The 19,425-nt window shown below is 40.5% G+C and overlaps 1 long non-coding RNA gene across 1 annotated transcript; it reads left to right on the plus strand.

Moving 5' to 3' along the window:
* Positions 1-12,865: 12,865 nt before the first annotated feature.
* On the plus strand, positions 12,866-13,783 carry LOC126426414 (uncharacterized). The gene is made up of 4 exons (XR_007576381.1): positions 12,866-12,924; positions 12,967-13,191; positions 13,347-13,457; positions 13,636-13,783. It is a non-coding gene; the product is annotated as an uncharacterized LOC126426414 (long non-coding RNA).
* Positions 13,784-19,425: the final 5,642 nt, after the last annotated feature.

The raw sequence follows: 19,425 nt of genomic DNA on the forward strand, positions 1-19,425 counted from the left end.
AACTTGTGGTATTCTTTATGTAAAGCCTCACTTTCTTGCTTCCAGCTATGCACATATTCCTTTCTGTAACCACTAGGAATGTTTGACTTGGCAGCTTTGATAATTAGCCTAACGAATTCATCGTAGTTGTTTAATTTTGTCTGTAAGTTCTTCGCAGCGAAGGTGGAGTTGAGGTCTTTTGAGAATCCGTCCCAGTTAGCTCATTGAAAATTCCATCTGGGTAGGGGGCATTTAGTTTACAAGGGGAATTTTTAAACCAATTTCTTTCATAACAGGACGGTGTTGGCAGTTTGCGAAGTTAAGACAGAACAGAACGAGTGGCATTAATTGGTTGATCTAGCTGATCTTTGTACACAAATATCAAGTCTGGGTTGTAATCTGTATTCCGGCGTGCATAGTCGAAGGTTCCCTTGTCTTTCACATCAAAGACCAAGTGCATGCTGGTAGTTTCTGCCCATTGTTTTAGTGACTCCCCATTGACATTTACGGTGTTGTACCACCAATCCGTGCAATGGCTGTTAAAGTCTCCAATGTATATACAAGGGTGATTGAAAGTCTGCAGAACTGTGGAGGTCCAATTCACACTTGGAGGCTTGTACAGGATGACAATTTTTAAGTCGTTTATCTGGATTACTATTGTGTAGATGTGGTTAACTTCTGTAGAATCAATTACATGCACTCCGTTTGGACTTGACTTCACATAAGCGGCTATTCCATATCCATCCATATGGTGGATAGCTTCGACCAGTGTATAATCAGGTATTTGTCCTCTGCGTTAAAGATCTTGCTCATCTTTGGTATGTGTTTCTTGAATGTTGACAACACCAATGTTAAGTTCATGCAGTTGTTTCTGTAGATACATTTGGCAGAGCTTATGCCTTCAATATTAAGCTGCATAATACGAACTAGGTGTTTCTCGTCTCTAGTTGGATGATCCTGAAAAGGACGTTTATTACTTATGCTTCCAGACATATTGCATATCACTTATGATACTGTAGCTCATTCAGCACCACCCAGGGGTAACGTGTAGGGTAATTTGGGTTATACCTACGGACATGAGCAACAATCGACCCCCACCGAATGAGGTGGCGCAGTGGTTAGCACACTGGACTCGCACTCGGGAGCACGACAGTTCAAACCCGTGTCCGGCCATCCTGATTTAGGTTTTCTGTGATTTCCTTAAATCACTTCAGGCAAATGCTGGGACAATTCCTTCGAAAGGGCGTGGCCGACTCCCTTCCCCCTTCCTTTCCTAATCCAATGGGATCGGTGACCTTGCTGTTTGGTCCCCTCTTCCAAAATCGATCAACCGATCAACCATCCACGGGTTATTCCATCTCCACGCAGAAGTTCCCACAGTGTGGGCTGTCCAGTCTGTTTACCTAACTTACCCATTAAGAAACCTTCCAGCAGATTTTGTCAGCTAAGTTAAACCTTGAGTGTGTTGTGCTATTTCCTACAGAATAGTCTGTGACACTACAAAATATAAATCATTTTTCAACTTGGTCTGACTATTGTCAGTGTAAATCATTTTTCTACTTTGTTCAACTATTATCGATGTAAATTATTTTCCTAATTTGTCCAACAATTCTAAATGTAAATAATTTTTGTACCTACTTTATTGAACTCTTGTAAATGTAACTCATTTTTGTACTTTATCCAGTTATTGTAAATATAAACCATTGTTTTTATTTCAGTGGTCTTTTTTTTTTTTTAAGGAATAATATGAAGTCATCCTGTAATGCTTGCAGAGTGTCACAGGGACAGAGTAAGTGCTGCAATAAAGATTAAGAAGGTTCACAAGCAAACAAATTCTCAGCTACAGCACGATTGTGTGCAGCAAGAATAGGTTACGAAGTTAGCAGACAGCATTGCTGTCACCTGCCAGTTTCAGCGCCAAAACCTAGAATCTTTGATGATCTCATTCTGTTGTGCCTCATTCTGTTGTCAGTCTGCCATATTTTGAAATGCGTATTCCCCTGTACAGCTGGTATTACTTTACTTTTTCCCTCCTGGAATAACAAGGAAATAGGATTACACTCATAAATACATGACAGATAACAAATATAAACAGAAATCGGATGGTATATATTGCATACACCCGAGGCTGGTTGCAAGTTATTTTAGAACTGTGGCACCCAGTTTAAAAGTTTACTTCTGAACTCATGTTTTGGACTACATTTCTAAATGAAACTTGGGTAGTTTCTCCATTCTGAAACCCTCACTTAGTTACTTTATTTTCAGTAGAAATAAAATTAAAGATTTGTTTTTATATACCGATGGATTACAAAGATGAATTTAGAGGCAGGCTGATAAATTTGTTACCGGTAGGTTCAAACAACATGTAAGTGTTATGGAGATACTTCTACATCTACATCTACATTTATACTCCGCAAGCCACCCAACGGTGTGTGGCGGAGGGCACTTTACGTGCCACTGTCATTACCTCCCTTTCCTGTTCCAGTCGCGTATGGTTCGCGGGAAGAACGACTGTCTGAAAGCCTCCGTGCGCGCTCTAAAATCAAATACTTCGAAAAATCAAATAGGAATCCCTGCAGGGAAGGCGACGTTCTTTTCGAGAAACGCTATTGAGACAATTTAGAGAACTGGCATTTGAAGCAGACTGCCACTTGATTCTGCTGCCACCAATATACATTGTGCATAAGGACCACAAAGGTAAGATATGATTAATTAGGGCTTGTACAGAGGCATAAAGACAGTTGCTTTATTTGCAAGTGTAACAGGAAAGGAAATACCTAGTAGTGGTACAGAGTACCCTCCGCCATACTCTAACGTTTTCCTGATGACCAGAGACTGTGTGGTACTGGTGTGCAAGACTCCAAGTCTCTCGCGATTGACTTACGTATTGTGCGCAGCTGATCTTCTCCAAAGTTGTCGTGCTGGTTAGGGGAATTATACTGAACTACTTCTCTACTTTGGAAATGATCTCTTACTCTCAGAATATTTTCATCAGCTTGGCTGTATTTTCTTCTTTACACAAGTTTCACATGCGTTTCCGAGTCTCGCAAATCAGTCACTGCAGGAAAACATTAGTACTTAATATATAACGTTACAGTCTCTTTTGGTTTTAATAACCACTGTTAAAACAGTTCTTGCTCCTAGCAAATCAAACAACAGAGTCTATGTGGATCTCAAGATAAAACATATTTAATTTGTTCCCAACAGTCACTGCTATTTCACTGTCAGAGAGTGTCCCTCGGTTACTCCTTGGACCGCACATACGGCTTCCGAGGTGTACGTGGCCGTAACTTGTCAGGGTCCTGGCTTCACGTGACAGCTGTCCCTCCTGCACACACAGATATGTGTGGTGCAATAAAAAGGTTCTCTCACCCACGTCATTAAAATATCGGGTGTTCGAGACGGTGGAGAGCCGAGTGTTTCTAGAATTTACCCCAAAATTCTCTAAGCACTACAATGCACCATAGATGGCTTGCAGAGTATCTATGTAGACGTAGATGAAGGTGCAGATATACATCTGTGGCACTGCTTGTGACCTGTAGGAAAGTCTGAAATTCACAATAGAACGGGATTGATATAAATAATAATGTATATTGGTCTGGAGGTGAATGCTCCTACACTTCTATAGTAAACCTCACAAACACTGTACATAGTAAATATATAAAATTCTCTACAATAAGTACTTGATCACAATGTAAACATGCAAAGGCATGTCAAGTATTAAGATTCACGCGCAATTATCATGACTTCTAGGCCAAAATACAGTCTTAATGGGAATCCCTATTAAAATTATAGAATTCACTACTTGATTTTAGTAGTTTGACAACACAATATTTTTATTACATCATTTTGTGAGCCAATATTGTTTCAGGAGTAACACATTACCCTTATCATCTGTTTAGCTCGGACTATACAATTTACCTTCCCCCATGAACCATGGACCTTGCCGTTGGTGGGGAGGCTTGCGTGCCTCAGCGATACAGGTGGCCGTACCGTAGGTGCAACCACAACGGAGGGGTATCTGTTGAGAGGCCAGACAAACATGTGGTTCCTGAAGAGGAGCAGTAGCCTTTTCAGTAGTTGCAGGGGCAACAGTCTGGATGATTGACTGATCTGGCCTTGCAACACTAACCAAAACGGCCTTGTTGTGCTGGTACTGCGAATGGCTGAAAGCAAGGGGAAACTACAGCCGTAATTTTTCCCGAGGGCATGCAGCTTTACTGTATCGTTATATGATGATGGCATCCTCTTGGGTAAAATATTCCGGAGGTAAAATAGTCCCCCATTCGGATCTCCGGGCGGGGATTACTCAAGACGACGTGGTTATCAGGAGAAAGAAAACTGGCGTTCTACGGATCGGAGTGTGGAATGTCAGATCCCTTAATCGGGCAGGTAGGTTAGAAAATTTTAAAAGGGAAATGGATAGGTTAAAGTTAGATATAGTGGGAATTAGTGAAGTTCGGTGGCAGGAGGAACGAGACTTTTGGTCAGGTGACTACAGGGTTATAAACACAAAATCAAATAGGGGTAATGCAGGAGTAGGTTTAATAATGAATAAAAAAATAGGAGTGCGGGTAAGCTACTACCAACAGCATAGTGAACGAATTATAGTGGCCAAGATAGACACAAAGCCCATGCCTACTACAGTAGTACAAGTTTATATGCCAACTAGCTCTGCAGATGATGAAGAAATTGATGAAATGTATGATGAGGTAAAAGAAATTATTCAGGTAGTGAAGGGAGACGAAAATTTAATAGTCATGGGTGACTGGAATTCGAGAGTAGGAAAAGGGAGAGAAGGAAACAGTGGGTGAATATGGATTGGGGGAGAGAAATGAAAGTGGAAACCGTCTGGTAGAATTTAGCACAGAGCATAACTTAATCATAGCTAACACTTGGTTCAAGAATCATAAAAGAAGGTTTATACATGGAAGAATCCTGGAGATACTAGAAGGTATCAGATAGATTATATAAAGGTAAGACAGAGAATTAGGAACAAGGTTTTAAATTGTAAGACATTTCCAGGGGCAGATGTGGACTCTGACCACAATCTATTGGTTATGAACTATAGCTTAGAACTGAAGAAACTGCAAAAAGGTGGGAATTTGAGGAGATGGGACCTGTATAAACTGAAAGGACCAGAGGTTGTACAGAGTTTCAGGGAGAGCATAAGGAAACAATTGATAGCAGTGGGGGAAAGAAATACAGTAGAAGAAGAATGGGTAGCTCTGAGGGATGAAGTCATGAAGGCAGCAGAGGATCAAGTAGGTAAAAAGACGAGGGCTAGTAGAAATCCTTGGGTAACAGAAGAAATATTGAATTTAATTGATGAAAGGAGAAAATATAAAAATGCAGTAAATGAAACAGGCAAAAAGGAATACAAACGTCTCAAAAATGAGATCGACAGGAAGTGCAAAATGGCTAAGCAGGGATGGCTAGAGGACAAATGTAAGGATGTAGAGGCTTATCTCACTAGGGTTAAGATAGATACTGCCTACAGAAAAATTAAAGAGACCTTTGGAGAAAAGAGAGCCACTTGTCTGAATATCAAGAGCTCAGATGGAAACCCAGTTCTAAGCAAAGAAGGGAAAGCAGAAAGGTGGAAGGAGTATATAGAGGGTCTATACAAGGGCAATGTACTTGAGGACAATATTATGGAAATGGAAGAGGATGTAGATGAAGATGGAATGGGAGATATGATACTGCGTGAAGAGTTTGACAGAGCACTGAAAGACCTGAGTCGAAACAAGGCCCCGGGAGTAGACAACATTCCGTTGGAACTACTGACGGCCTTGGGAGAGCCAGTCCTGACAAAACTCTCCCATCTGGTGAGCAAGATGTATGAGACAGGCGAAATACCCTCAGACTTCAAGAAGAATATAATAATTCCAATCCCAAAGAAAGCAGGTGTCGACAGATGTGAAAATTACTGAACTATCAGTTTAATAAGTCACAGCTGCAAAATACTAACCCGAATTCTTTACAGACGAGTGGAAAAACTGGTAGAAGCCGACCTCGGTGAAGATCAGTTTGGATTCCGCAGAAATGTTGGAACACGTGAGGCAATACTAAGCCTACGACTTATCTTAGAAAATAGATTAAGGAAAGGCAAACCTACATTTCTAGCATTTGTTGACTTGGAGAAAGCTTTTGACAATGTTGACTGGAATACTCTCTTTCAAATTCTAAAGGTGGCAGGGGTAAAATACGGGGAGTGAAAGGCCATTTACAATTTGTACAGAAACCAGATGGCAGTTATAAGGGTCGAGGGGCATGAAAGGGAAGCAGTGGTTGGGAAGGGAGTGAGACAGAGTTGTAGCCTGTCCCCGATGTTATTCAATCTGTATATTGAGCAAGCAGTAAAGGAAACAAAAGAAAAATTCGGAGTAGGTATTAAAATCCATGGAGAAGAAATAAAAACTTTGAGGTTTGCTGATGACATTGTAATTCTGTCAGAGACAGCAAAGGACTTGGAAGAGCAGTTGAACGGGAAGGACAGTGTCTTGAAAGGAGGGTATAAGATGAACATCAACAAAAGCAAAATGAGGATAATGGAATGTAGTCGAATTAAGTCAGGTGATGCTGAGGGAATTAGATTAGGAAATGAGACAATTAAAGTAGTAAAGGAGTTTTGGTATTTGGGGAGCAAAATAACTGACGATGGTCGAAGTAGAGAGGATATAAAATGCAGTCTGGCAATGGCAAGGAAGGCGTTTCTGAAGAAGAGAAATTTGTTAACATTGAGTATAGATTTAAGTGTCAGGAAGTCGTTTCTGAAAGTATTTGTATGGAGCGTAACCATGTATGGAAGTGAAACATAGACGATAAATAGTTTGGACAAGAAGAGAATAGAAGCTTTTGAAATGTGGTGCTACAGAAGAATGCTGAAGATTAGATGGGTAGATCACATAACTAATGAGGAGGTATTGAATAGAATCGGGGAGAAGAGGAGTTTGTGGCACAACTAGACAAGATGAAGGGACCGGTTGGTAAGACATGTTCTGAGGCATCGAGGGATCACAAATTTAGCATTGGAGGGCAGCGTGGAGGGTAAAAATCGTAGAGGGAGACCAAGAGATGAATACACTAAGCAGATTTAGAAGGATGTAGGTTGCAGTAAGTACTGGGAGATGAAGCAGCTTGCAGAGGATAGAGTAGCATGGAGAGCTGCATCAAACCAGTCTCAGGACTGAAGACAACATACAATTTACGCAAACCTTTCTCTGCTACAGTGTGCCTCACTAAACTGAATACTGTGGGTGTGTAAACTTGTAGTTATGTAAAGTTTCAAGTAATTGTTTCCTTGAAAGTCACAGATACCCTGCCAAGGTAGCTTTTTATCACACAGCTTTCTCGTGTCTTCAGAAGTCTTTTGAACATGTCATTAGCAACTGTGCATTTGCGACAGGAGCAACTAATTATTCGTAAGCTTCACAGAAAATTGAATGACATTTCTGTGGATTTAGTGTTGAGATTCATAAAATCTACTGCACTGTCATGCTTAAAATTTGAAAATTGAAAAGACCAGGATGACAACCCAGACCTGTTATTGGAGCCAAAATTAGAACATAAGCTAAAGAAGCTTGTATTGGAGATCATGTCATATCAAAGTTTTACCCAGATGACAGAGAATGCTACATAGATAGCTGCAAATATGTGAAACAAAAAATTGGCATTGATGATGAATTTTTAAAATATGCTGAAATTAGTGATAGGAAATCTCTCACTTTTTCTTCTCTTCAGTATATATTAATCCAGTTTCCAAATATTTTAAACTCAGAAGAATCTGGGTCTGTTGAATAAGAATTTTCTAAGTAGCAGTTTGACAATTTTTATTCATGTGAAGATGACAGAACTGGCAAGTTTTGGCACAACATTTTTGGAAAATAGTGAAGTCAGAAGTAAAAAATTAAATAAAAAAATCTTTTCTTTCAAAACTTTTGCTGACAGTTTTACTGGTTCTGCAATGCAATGCTCCAACAGAAAGTGTGTTTAATATGATAACAAAAAATGAAACTGTCTTTAGACCTAACGTGAACACAGATACTTTAAGTGCATTAATGGTAGAAAAAATAAAACAACAGTTTGCACAGAAACTCGGTTTTTAGAGACAATTTTCAGAAGCTCCATTGAAAGCAGCGAAGAAATCTACTTGCACACGTATAAATCAGCAATCAAGGATGTTACTGGAAGAGAAACAACCCCGGAAGAATAGTATGTAGAAGGAGGAAGTCTGTGAGTGCATTACAGAAGTTGTTTAGTTCAAAGTGTGGAGAGAAGTTTGCTATAACAAAAATAGAATTTCTTCGTTGTGTTTGAAGTGTCACTGTGTACTTTGGTTTGGTTTGCTTGTTACACTTTTATTTAAACATAGCCTGGAAATTCTGTGTGTCATTAGCAGTTCTGAAGATATATTTTATCAATGCAAGAGTCATGATTAAAGTCCTGTTTTTACTACTTTGAAAAGTCCATTCAGTGTGCTTATTGATTATGCAATTTAAGTGTTTTATCCTTTAAAAACTGATCTTGTTTCATAATCTACTAACATTTTGCTTTAAAGTAATATTTGCATCCTATATTTTGATAAACATAACTTTGAGATCTAATTTTTAAACTTCCATAACCTTTTCTTGTCTTTCCTACTAGGGGTGAAACGCCCAAATTTTAACTTTTGAATTGTTACAGTTAGGCTTCAAATTGAGATTTTTGCTGTCAGTTTCAAAAATAAATTCCAGGGCAAGGCCTCTAGACTCCCCTCCTCAATTCTCCTGATAGCTTCTTTCCAAACTTTTGCCTCTCTGTGTACAGATAGATGAACAGCAGATAAAATAACTTCACATCACAATGAGGAAGTATCTTCACACAAGAAAGGGAATATGAAACAAGCAAAGAATGTAGGTCTAACAAGGCAGCTACTAAGTAAAGCAATCAAAATCACATGATTCTAAACCAACCAAAATACTGGAAACAGTAAGGACTACATCAACGCGGTTTATTTCGATACTAGGTGGGTTAATGTTCCGGCTGATCACTGTATATTGGATATTTGTTTTATCCTCTACGGCTGTACACCGTGTTTCCTTTCTGACTGTCAAATAACAAAAACGTATGCATTTTTTCACCCATTGTCACTGACTTTTCCACTTTTAAGAATAATTACTTTTTTCCCCTTCTTCTGTTTATGGTATTTGTGAAGAGAGTAGCCCTTATCTTAACATTTAATAATGATGACACTCTTTCAGACATATGGTTTCTTTTGTGGCAGGATACACGCACCGTAGGAATATGTTGTGAAAATTAACAAGCAACATAATAAACATTAAAACAAATCTGAAAGCTAAACACGTGAGTGATCCCAATATGAACAGATTTCTCACTATGATGTGTGGCGAAGTGAGTAAAAATATTTCTGGACTGCTTAAGTGGCAATATTACTGATCTGCATATGAAAACTGCATAAAACTTACGCGGATTTTATGTTGTCCATGTACAATATATGACAGCACACGATGCACCAAATTATTTGTCGAAGACTCGGTCGCAGGGTGTATCAAAAAGAACCATCCCATTTTTAAAAAATCATAACTATTATGTTATTTGATGTGTGTTCATGAACAGCGTACTGTTGGGAAGAGCAAACTCTCGAGTTTTACATCCTCCCCCTCAGGTAGCAGCAGTGTGTGTCGACTTCAGTTGTAGTAAAAATGGAAATGGTGTCGGGACAACAGAAAGTGTTTTGTGTTCTACGTTTTGCACAGCGCAGGTCAGTAATAACTGTTCAGTCTAACTTTTGCACTAGGTATGGTGTGGATCATCCCACAGCCCAGAGCATTAGATGATGGCATGAAAAATTCTGAGAAACAGGTTTTCTGTCTGAAGGACTCCACAGAAATCTATTTACCATGCAGCTTGACAGCTCAACCATGCCCGCCGAAGTCTGACTGGCATGTGTTTTGTCGACGTTTACTCGTGAAGCCATATAAAATTCAGCTACTGCAAGCTCTTTGTGAAGGTGACAATTTCTTTCTTGGCAAGGTGGAGGATAATAAGTGTTTTTCCATGCTTGGTGTGAGGCAACATTTCATTTAAATGGAAAGGCGAACCGTTATAACGTGAGTATGTGGGGTACAGAACAACAACATGAAGCTGTACACCGTGAGTGGAACTCTCCAAAATTTAATCTGTGTTGTGCAGTTTCACGGGAAAAGGTGTATTGTCCATTTTTCTTTGCCGAGAACACTGTTAAACGAAGTATATATCTCGATATACTTGTTTTCCCACAGTTGAAGACTGATTTGAATGACTTCATTTACCAACAGGATGGGGCACCACCTCACTGGCATGTGGAAGTGCAAGAATTTTTAAATTGAAGGGTTACTGAATGATGGATTGGTCGCACTGGACCAAATGATTCAGCCTTACATCACTGGTCTCCAAGACCACTGACCCTGACTGTATGTGATTATTTCTTATGAGGCTTTATAAAAGACTCTGTTTGTGTGTCTCCATCGCCAGCAACAATGAACAAACTGAGACGTCACATAAGAACAGCTGTGGAAGCTGTAACTCAAGACATGCTCGCAACAGTGTGGGAACAATTTGAATGCCGTTTACCTCAAGGGGTGTATTGAACACCTATGAAAAGGTAAAAAAACAAAATTCATTGTGTATCTTTATTAGTTTCAGTAATATAGACGTGCAAAATCAGATGATTCTTTTTGATAAACCTGCCTGTTTACTGAATTTACGTGCAGTTTTATGTTTTATCTTTTAGTTTTTATGACGAAAGGAGTCTTATGCTGAGAATGTAAACATTTGGCTACGCTACTGGTCAGTCACATTACTTGGCTTCGCTAATTTGCACCCAAATTACCACCTTTCTACCTAACCTAGACATCAGGTTTCGCTACAGATCAGTCTGTTGCATAACCATGATATTAGACGTGTTTCGGCAGGGAGGGGGGGGGGGGGGGGGGGCGCTCTCACACGTTTCCAAAATATTGCAAAACATAATGGTGATGTATGGGAACTGTGTTAGTAGTTCAAAAATGGATCTGAGCACTATGGGACTTAACCTCTGAGGTCATCAGTCCCCTATAACTACTTAAACCTAACTAACCTAAGGACATCACACACATCCTCGGCCACTCCGGCTGGCCTGTGTTAATAGTGCAGTAACTGAAACCTAGAAGTTGTTACTGTGTAATTTGTGTTTTTGTTTCCTGAGAGATGAACAGAGAGAGAAGATAGAGCTCGAGAAAATAAACAGAGAGAATTTAGTTCATAGAAGATATTCGAAAGGTTAGAATTTTTAATTTCGGTATTGCATTTTCAGGCATTGTAGCACAACAAACCGAAAAAAAAGGATGTCGCTTGGATAGATCTACTAGTGAATTGTTATCTGGACTGATCGTTCGCTTGTATTTGCTCCAGTGTACAGGCACTGTAGAGCCGATGGCGATAGATAGCACAAGACTAGTTACCACATCCAGTTGAAGGCATTGTGAGTGTTATTTTTGAAGAGGAAATTTTTTGCGGCCATTAAGGTCGGTTTGTTATTGCGATCGTCAAAATTCTAGATGCTGCATTGAACTGTAGTAGTAACTCATCTATTCTGATTTCGGTAATTTCCAAGATTCAAAGAATGTTTGCCTATCGAAGCCGCGGGCTCCAAACGATAGATATCGAAATGCGATTCTAAATCGATCACGCGACTGTCATGGCGGGCGTTATGACAGATTATTTGTTGTAATGGTTTAAACCCTTCGACCATAAATATAGTAGACTGGCCCTGACGTCATTTTCGTGGCTCCAACATCTCTGGGCTGAAGTCACAGGAATGTTGACAAAACATGGTTGTTTCGTGTTGCGCTTATGGCTGTACTCAGCGTTTTGTCGGGAAAATGGCATTACATTTCACCCGTAAGTGTTTCTATGATAGTGCAGATGCGTTTATTGAAATCTGCTGAAGTGACTTTTATATGTTTTTTACACTTGAAATAGAGTATCACGTAAATTAAAGTGTTGAAACTGATGCCTGTAAAGTCAGACTCATATTACATTTTGGAAAGTATCTGTGATAATTCGGTTACAGAAGTAAGTATAATCGTTTCTCGTTCCTACTCATAGGTTCCGTAAGGATGAAAACCGAAGGCAGCTTTGGATACAGGCCCTGAAACGGAAAAACTTTAAGCCATTTGCACATAGCGCCTTTGCTCGAAGCACTTCGCGGAGAAGTGTTTTGATAGGTTAGTTATTATTTACAATGTATATCTATAATTTGTATTTACAGTGTCTGTCATTTTTAAACCTAGGCTCCAAAATTATTTTCTGAAACTGCAAAGTCTTACCTTTCATCTAAAATATCATTTTTTTAACTGATAGTTTAAACTTTTGTGAAAATAGTGGGAACTGAACCTTTGAAGTGCACCTTAAATTGATACTCTAAAATGGACCTGCTCCTAAAGTAAACAATTTTGATACCTATAGTTGACATAATTCCCATATCCCATTTTCTTTTATAAGTGACTAGAGCTCGAAATGTGGCGAATACAATGTTTAAAGTTTTGACACGAGCCCACTCTTACTGTTTAAAAGAATTTTAACGACATTTTACTATAATTGATAGTTTATAGTAATTTCGTCCCGCTGCCCACCAGAGTGGCGTTCGATGTATTTGTTAGATTTTATAAATGGTACTTTGAACAAATCCAGGCCATATGTAGTTCTGGCATAATTTTTCACAAATAAAAAAGTAGTTTTTGTTGGAAGCGTTTGGCAGTCAATTGAGAAATGTGGGGAAAATCCGATATAAACACAGGATGGCAGACCGCTGATTTGAAATCCCGCCACGTTTTGCCAACAGTCACGTGGTTTATGTTGGAGCCACACTAGCCCCATAGCTTCCGCACAGCAAGGCCAGTCTACTAGTATCTATGGTCGAAGGTTAAACCCTTCGACCATAGATATTAGTATCTATGGTCGAAGGTTAAACCGCGACTTTGCGATATCAGTGATTTCTGTGAATGCTAGTTTTCAGTATCTGTTATTCTTAACTGTGATTTGTCGCAGTTAAGGAACCTAGGTCGTGTATCCCTCCGCCACTGCTACTTCCGCGATTTCTGTGACTTCTGCAATTTCTGTGACACACCACCCTATGAAAAAGTAACATCTGTCCACACAGAAAATTGCATCACAACAAACCTGTCATTGGTAAGTATGTTTTACGTTTGTTCTTCCGTTGGATTTAATTTTGTATTACAGAAACAACTGTGAAAATATTAATAGTGTAATTAATGTGTAAGTAGCCACACAGTACCGGAATAGTTCGTGTTTAGAAAATGAATTCTAAAATATTATGTTCACAGGTACCCGAACTACATTTCAGTCACTCAGTAACCTGATAACTCAAAATATCATTGTCAACAGATCTGGAGAAATTGCCACTGCGTCTTTAGACCGTTTTCGTCAGACGAGAGGTTAGTTTCTAAGTGTTTCGATGGACTTAATTACTTCAGTGAGATCGTTCTTGCAAATGTGAAATATACCCCATTGAGTGGCTTTCATTACAGCAAATATTAGCAATCTACTCTGTAAATTATATTGCTTGTAATTAGTGACAGCAAAAACTGTTTAATAATCCTTGTGATTTTGCAGACACAGTTCTGACTCTGATTACTGGTTGCTGTACATATCGATCCACATCAAGGCTGTTGATAGAGACTCGTGAAGATTCAAGACAGCTCTTAGAGGATTTGCAGTTTAAAAGTGACATAATTGTGAAATAAGTGTGCAGATGAGGGATTAAACTGCGTTTTATTGAAGTTGTTGTGCGATTTTAAGGGAATAATAAATGTTAAATACTGTGAGTGGTTAATGAAAATCTCATTTTCCACATGTTAAGCCATCCTATACCCGTTATTTTCCGCTACTTGCATTTTTAGGCTGTTGATATGGAAGTGAGAAGTACAGATCTTCCAGTTAAAATAAGGAATAGCTTAAGAGCATTATTTGAATGTAACACAGGAAAAGCTTACTTATGTAGGTGGTAGTAGTGTCGGCAAAAAGTTCTTGTGTGTGAAGTTGCCATGTAGAACACCAGGTGTTAAACTTTTCTCCCGAGTCTTGAACTGTGCCGGAACAAAAGTGTGGCATTCATATGACTCAGTAATACCGTTTTCATTTCACTACACTTATACAGATGTCTGAGTTCTCCTGTGTTAACATTGCAAAGTCCTATAGGCATGTGGAGTATTAACCAAAACTGTCATATTGGAAGCAGAATCAAACACATTTTTTTAGGTTACTTGATGTTCTCAGGAGAAAAAGGCAAAGTTGCTTCTTGTTAATATAATACATTCAGAGTCACAGCTGTGTTTGACCAACCATAACTGATAAGGGGGGTTTTGTTACTTCCAACCATTTCCTGTTAAGCATCTTATTGCGACATCAATTAAACGGCTGTACGTTGAGTGCACTGTTGCCTGGCGTCGCCAACAGATGTCAGCTTGGACGCTGCTGGGAAAAACATGGCGATCCTTTCACCTCCGTGTCCTGTCGCAGTCTGCTCTGCCGTGCCAGTACTTCGGAGCAAACAAAGGCGAACTACCAGTCCACAGAATAATGATAGTGTTCACTGCAATTCGCCTGTACTTACGAACAAGCTTTTATGCAAGATGAGTGAAAGACAGCATTGTCGAACGAATAATGAGAGATGGAACATAAGCGATTCTGTTTTTTTCTTTTTCCTGTAACCTCTCTCACACACAGATATCCGATAGAACGCTATTGTAGCGAAATACTTGAAATGAAAAGCGGTGATATCCAGACAGAATCGTAGTGTACCTCAGCTCTGGTGTTGGTGATACAGAAAGGAATGCAGCGAAGGAAAAGAAAAATATGGGCGTCTGAATTTTTACGGAAGCTCACAAACACATGGCGGCAATTCACGAGTCATTGATTACAGTTACCGACTGTATGAGACTTGGCTAAAATGGCTCTGAGCACCATGGGACTTAACATCTGAGGTCATCAGTCCCCTAGAACTTAGATATACTTAAACCTAACTAACCTAAGGACGTCACACTCATCCATGCCCGAGGCAGGATTGGAACGTGCGACCGTAGCGGTCGCGCGGTTCCAGACTGAAGCGCCTAGAACAGCTCGGCCACACAGGCCAGCTGTATGAGACTTGTGTAAAAATTTTATGTGTATGTCTGTGGACGATTACTGAATTCGATTTGTTCAGTATTTGGTTTGAAACAGATAAACATAGAATGTGGTAAAACAACAGGGACTATGTAATGGCTACTGTAGTGCTCTACATGATATTATTATTATTATTATTATTTCTTTACTTTCTCAGACGTTAAGTCTGGTTAAAAATGGGACGTGACGCGGACCTTGATCAAGCGTCACTTCCTTTTAACTGTACGGTATATGTTATATTGCATTTAGGAACTTTCGGGTAATTGAACATGTATCAATAATTACGGATTTCTGTAATTGTATATATAAGTTTGGATGTAGCTGTATTGTATTTATGTACTGGTGGATATTGTGTGGTATGACTCCTGTAGTTGATAGTATAATTGGTATAATGTCAACTTTATTCTGATGCCACATGTCCTTGACTTCCTCAGCCAGTTGGATGTATTTTTCAATTTTTTCTCCTGTTTTCTTTTGTATATTTGTTGTATTGGGTATGGATATTTCGATTAGTTGTGTTAATTTCTTCTTTTTATTGGTGAGTATGATGTCAGGTTTGTTATGTGGTGTTGTTTTATCTGTTGTAATGGTTCTGTTCCAGTATAATTTGTATTCATCATTCTCCAGTATATTTTGTGGTGCATACTTGTATGTGGGAACGTGTTGCTTTATAAGTTTATGTTGTAAGGCAAGCTGTTGATGTATTATTTTTGCTACATTGTCATGTCTTTTGGGGTATTCTGTATTTGCTAGTATTGTACATCCACTTGTGATGTGATCTACTGTTTCTACACTCCTGGAAATTGAAATAAGAACACCGTGAATTCATTGTCCCAGGAAGGGGAAACTTTATTGACACATTCCTGGGGTCAGATACATCATATGATCACACTGACAGAACCACAGGCACATAGACACAGGCAACAGAGCATGCACAATGTCGGCACTAGTACAGTGTATATCCACCTTTCGCAGCAATGCAGGCTGCTATTCTCCCATGGAGACGATCGTAGAGATGCTGGATGTAGTCCTGTGGAACGGCTTGACATGCCATTTCCACCTGGCGCCTCAGTTGGACCAGCGTTCGTGCTGGACGTGCAGACCGCGTGAGACGATGCTTCATCCAGTCCCAAACATGCTCAATGAGGGACAGATCCGGAGATATTGCTGGCCAGGGTAGTTGACTTACACCTTCTAGAGCACGTTGGGTGGCACGGGATACATGCGGACGTGCATTATCCTGTTGGAACAGCAAGTTCCCTTGCCGGTCTAGGAATGGTAGAACGATGGGTTCGATGACGGTTTGGATGTACCGTGCACTATTCAGTGTCCCCTCAACGATCACCAGTGGTGTACGGCCAGTGTAGGAGATCGCTCCCCACACCATGATGCCGGGTGTTGGCCCTGTGTGCCTCGGTCGTATGCAGTCCTGATTGTGGCGCTCACCTGCACGACGCCAAACACGCATACGACCATCATTGGCACCAAGGCAGAAGCGACTCTCATCGCTGAAGACGACACGTCTCCATTCGTCCCTCCATTCACGCCTGTCGCGACACCACTGGAGGCGGGCTGCACGATGTTGGGGCGTGAGCGGAAGACGGCCTAACGGTGTGCGGGACCGTAGCCCAGCTTCATGGAGACGGTTGCGAATGGTCCTCGCCGATACCCCAGGAGCAACAGTGTCCCTAATTTGCTGGGAAGTGGCGGTGCGGTCCCCTACGGCACTGCGTAGGATCCTACGGTCTTGGCGTGCATCCGTGCGTCGCTGCGGTCCGGTCCCAGGTTGACGGGCACGTGCACCTTCCGCCGACCACTGGCGACAACATCGACATACTGTGGAGACCTCACGCCCCACGTGTTGAGCAATTCGGCGGTACGTCCACCCGGCCTCCCGCATGCCCACTATACGCCCTCGCTCAAAGTCCGTCAACTGCACATACGGTTCACGTCCACGCTGTCGCGGCATGCTACCAGTGTTAAAGACTGCGATGGAGCTCCGTATGCCACGGCAAACTGGCTGACACTGACGGCGGCGGTGCACAAATGCTGCGCAGCTAGCGCCATTCGACGGCCAACACCGCGGTTCCTGGTGTGTCCGCTGTGCCGTGCGTGTGATCATTGCTTGTACAGCCCTCTCGCAGTGTCCGGAGCAAGTATGGTGGGTCTGACACACCGGTGTCAATGTGTTCTTTTTTCCATTTCCAGGAGTGTATTTGTTGTTTGCAAAGTCTGCATTTATCTGTTGTGGTATTGGGATCTTTAATAATATGCTTGCTGTAATATCTGGTGTTTATTGTTTGATCCTGTATTGCAATCATGAATCCTTCCGTCTCACTGTATATATTGCCTTTTCTTAGCCATGTGTTGGATGCGTCTTGATCGATGTGTGGCTGTGTTAGATGATACGGGTGCTTGCCATGTAGTGTTTTCTTTTTCCAATTTACTTTCTTCGTATCTGCTGATGTTACATGATCTAAAGGGTTGTAAAGGTGGTTATGAAATTGCAGTGGTGTAGCCGATGTATTTATATGAGTGATTGCTTTGTGTATTTTGCTATTTTCTGCTCGTTCTAGAAAGAATTTTCTTAAATTGTCTACCTGTCCATAATGTAGGTTTTTTATGTCGATGAATCCCCGTCCTCCTTCCTTTCTGTTTAATGTGAATCTTTCTGTTGCTGAATGTATGTGATGTATTCTATATTTGTGGCATTGTGAACGTGTAAGTGTATTGAGTGCTTCTAGGTCTGTGTTACTCCATTTCACTACTCCAAATTATTATTATTATTATTATTATTATTATTATTATTATTATTATTGCAAGTGCTCGGACATGAAGTGCTGACATGCTGAAGTTTCCTAAATTCTGCCAGTAAGGAAGGAAGGAAGTTCAGTAATCAAATAATTTGACAACAGTAATAACAGGGAACACATCTATACTGGGTTGATTTTTAGTTGAGGGTTGAGGGTGTGGGAGAAGAAAATGCCAGTAGGTAGGTCAGTGCAGCTTCCTGTCCTCAGGAGGAGTTGTTGATACCACTTTTGATGCACTGGAAGTTTTTGACGAGATTGAGTAGGTTGGGTTAGAACCTATTTTATGTATGAAGCGGCCTGTATTCTAACCTCCAAAGCTGGTACGTATACCACAACTCCCCTGTGCTTGAAGACGAGTGCTGCAGTGTGGCTTTTGCTGTTATAAGATGCACATAAATGAGCGGTATCTGTCTCGAAACGAGCGTGTCGATTACTGTACACTCTGTCCTCAGTTACTGTAATTGCCAGACAAGTTTCACAAACATACGGGATGAAAGATAAACACCGTGCCACAAATATTAAAATCGCTATAATTTTGTGAAGCCACTTTCCTACTCTCACCAGTGATTAGAGTCAGAAGGGACCATCACCTCAGAAACGTACAGGCCGTATTTAATTTTTTTCATATCTATAAGCGCCTATTACGAAAATATGTAGTTTCAGTGATACACTGCCCTAATGATCTGTCCAAAACGCATTGTTCAGAGGCGGTTTATTATGCTACCAGTGGCAGGACGTGCGACTCCAGTCTGTAAAGTTTTTCCTATTAGGTTATGAGCACATAATAGTTAATTTAAGTTATGAAACTATATGTTTATATTATACATCGAAGAGGCAAAGAAACTGGTATATCTGCCTAACATCGTGCCAGGCCACAGCGAGCATGTAGAAGCTCCGTAGCATGACGTGGCACGGACTCAACTAATGTCTGAAGTAGTGATGGGGAGCTCGTGAATGAGTCGTTCAAATGAATGCCTCACTCCAGTGAAGTGTGAACTAAGGCCGGTATTACACTATCAAATTTCTTTGTCCAATATCTTTGTCAAAGATATTTGATAGTTTAATAGGGACTTTGTCAAATGTCGTCCAATATTTGATCAAATCTAGGGCCTCGCTGTATATTTGATCAAAGAAACCGCTTATCTTCTGTTCACTGCAATGTGACATGTTACCACATGGAGCGCTAGCATCGCTGCAGCGTTCTGTCGTCTGTAGTGTTTTTATAACCATTGCCTGTAAATACAATTGGTGTGTACCGACAACTACAAAATTAATAGAGATGTCTAAAGCTGATGAGGCGCTTTACAACGTGAGGCACCCTGAATACAAAAATAGATTAAGAAGATTGCAGACCTAACCTGACCTGACCTAACCTAACCCAACATAACCCTCTCCTGTAGCAAGGAATCGGAGTGTTATAGTGAGC

Source organism: Schistocerca serialis, chromosome 11 (assembly GCF_023864345.2).
Source record: "Schistocerca serialis cubense isolate TAMUIC-IGC-003099 chromosome 11, iqSchSeri2.2, whole genome shotgun sequence".
NCBI classification, from domain to species: domain Eukaryota; kingdom Metazoa; phylum Arthropoda; class Insecta; order Orthoptera; family Acrididae; genus Schistocerca; species Schistocerca serialis.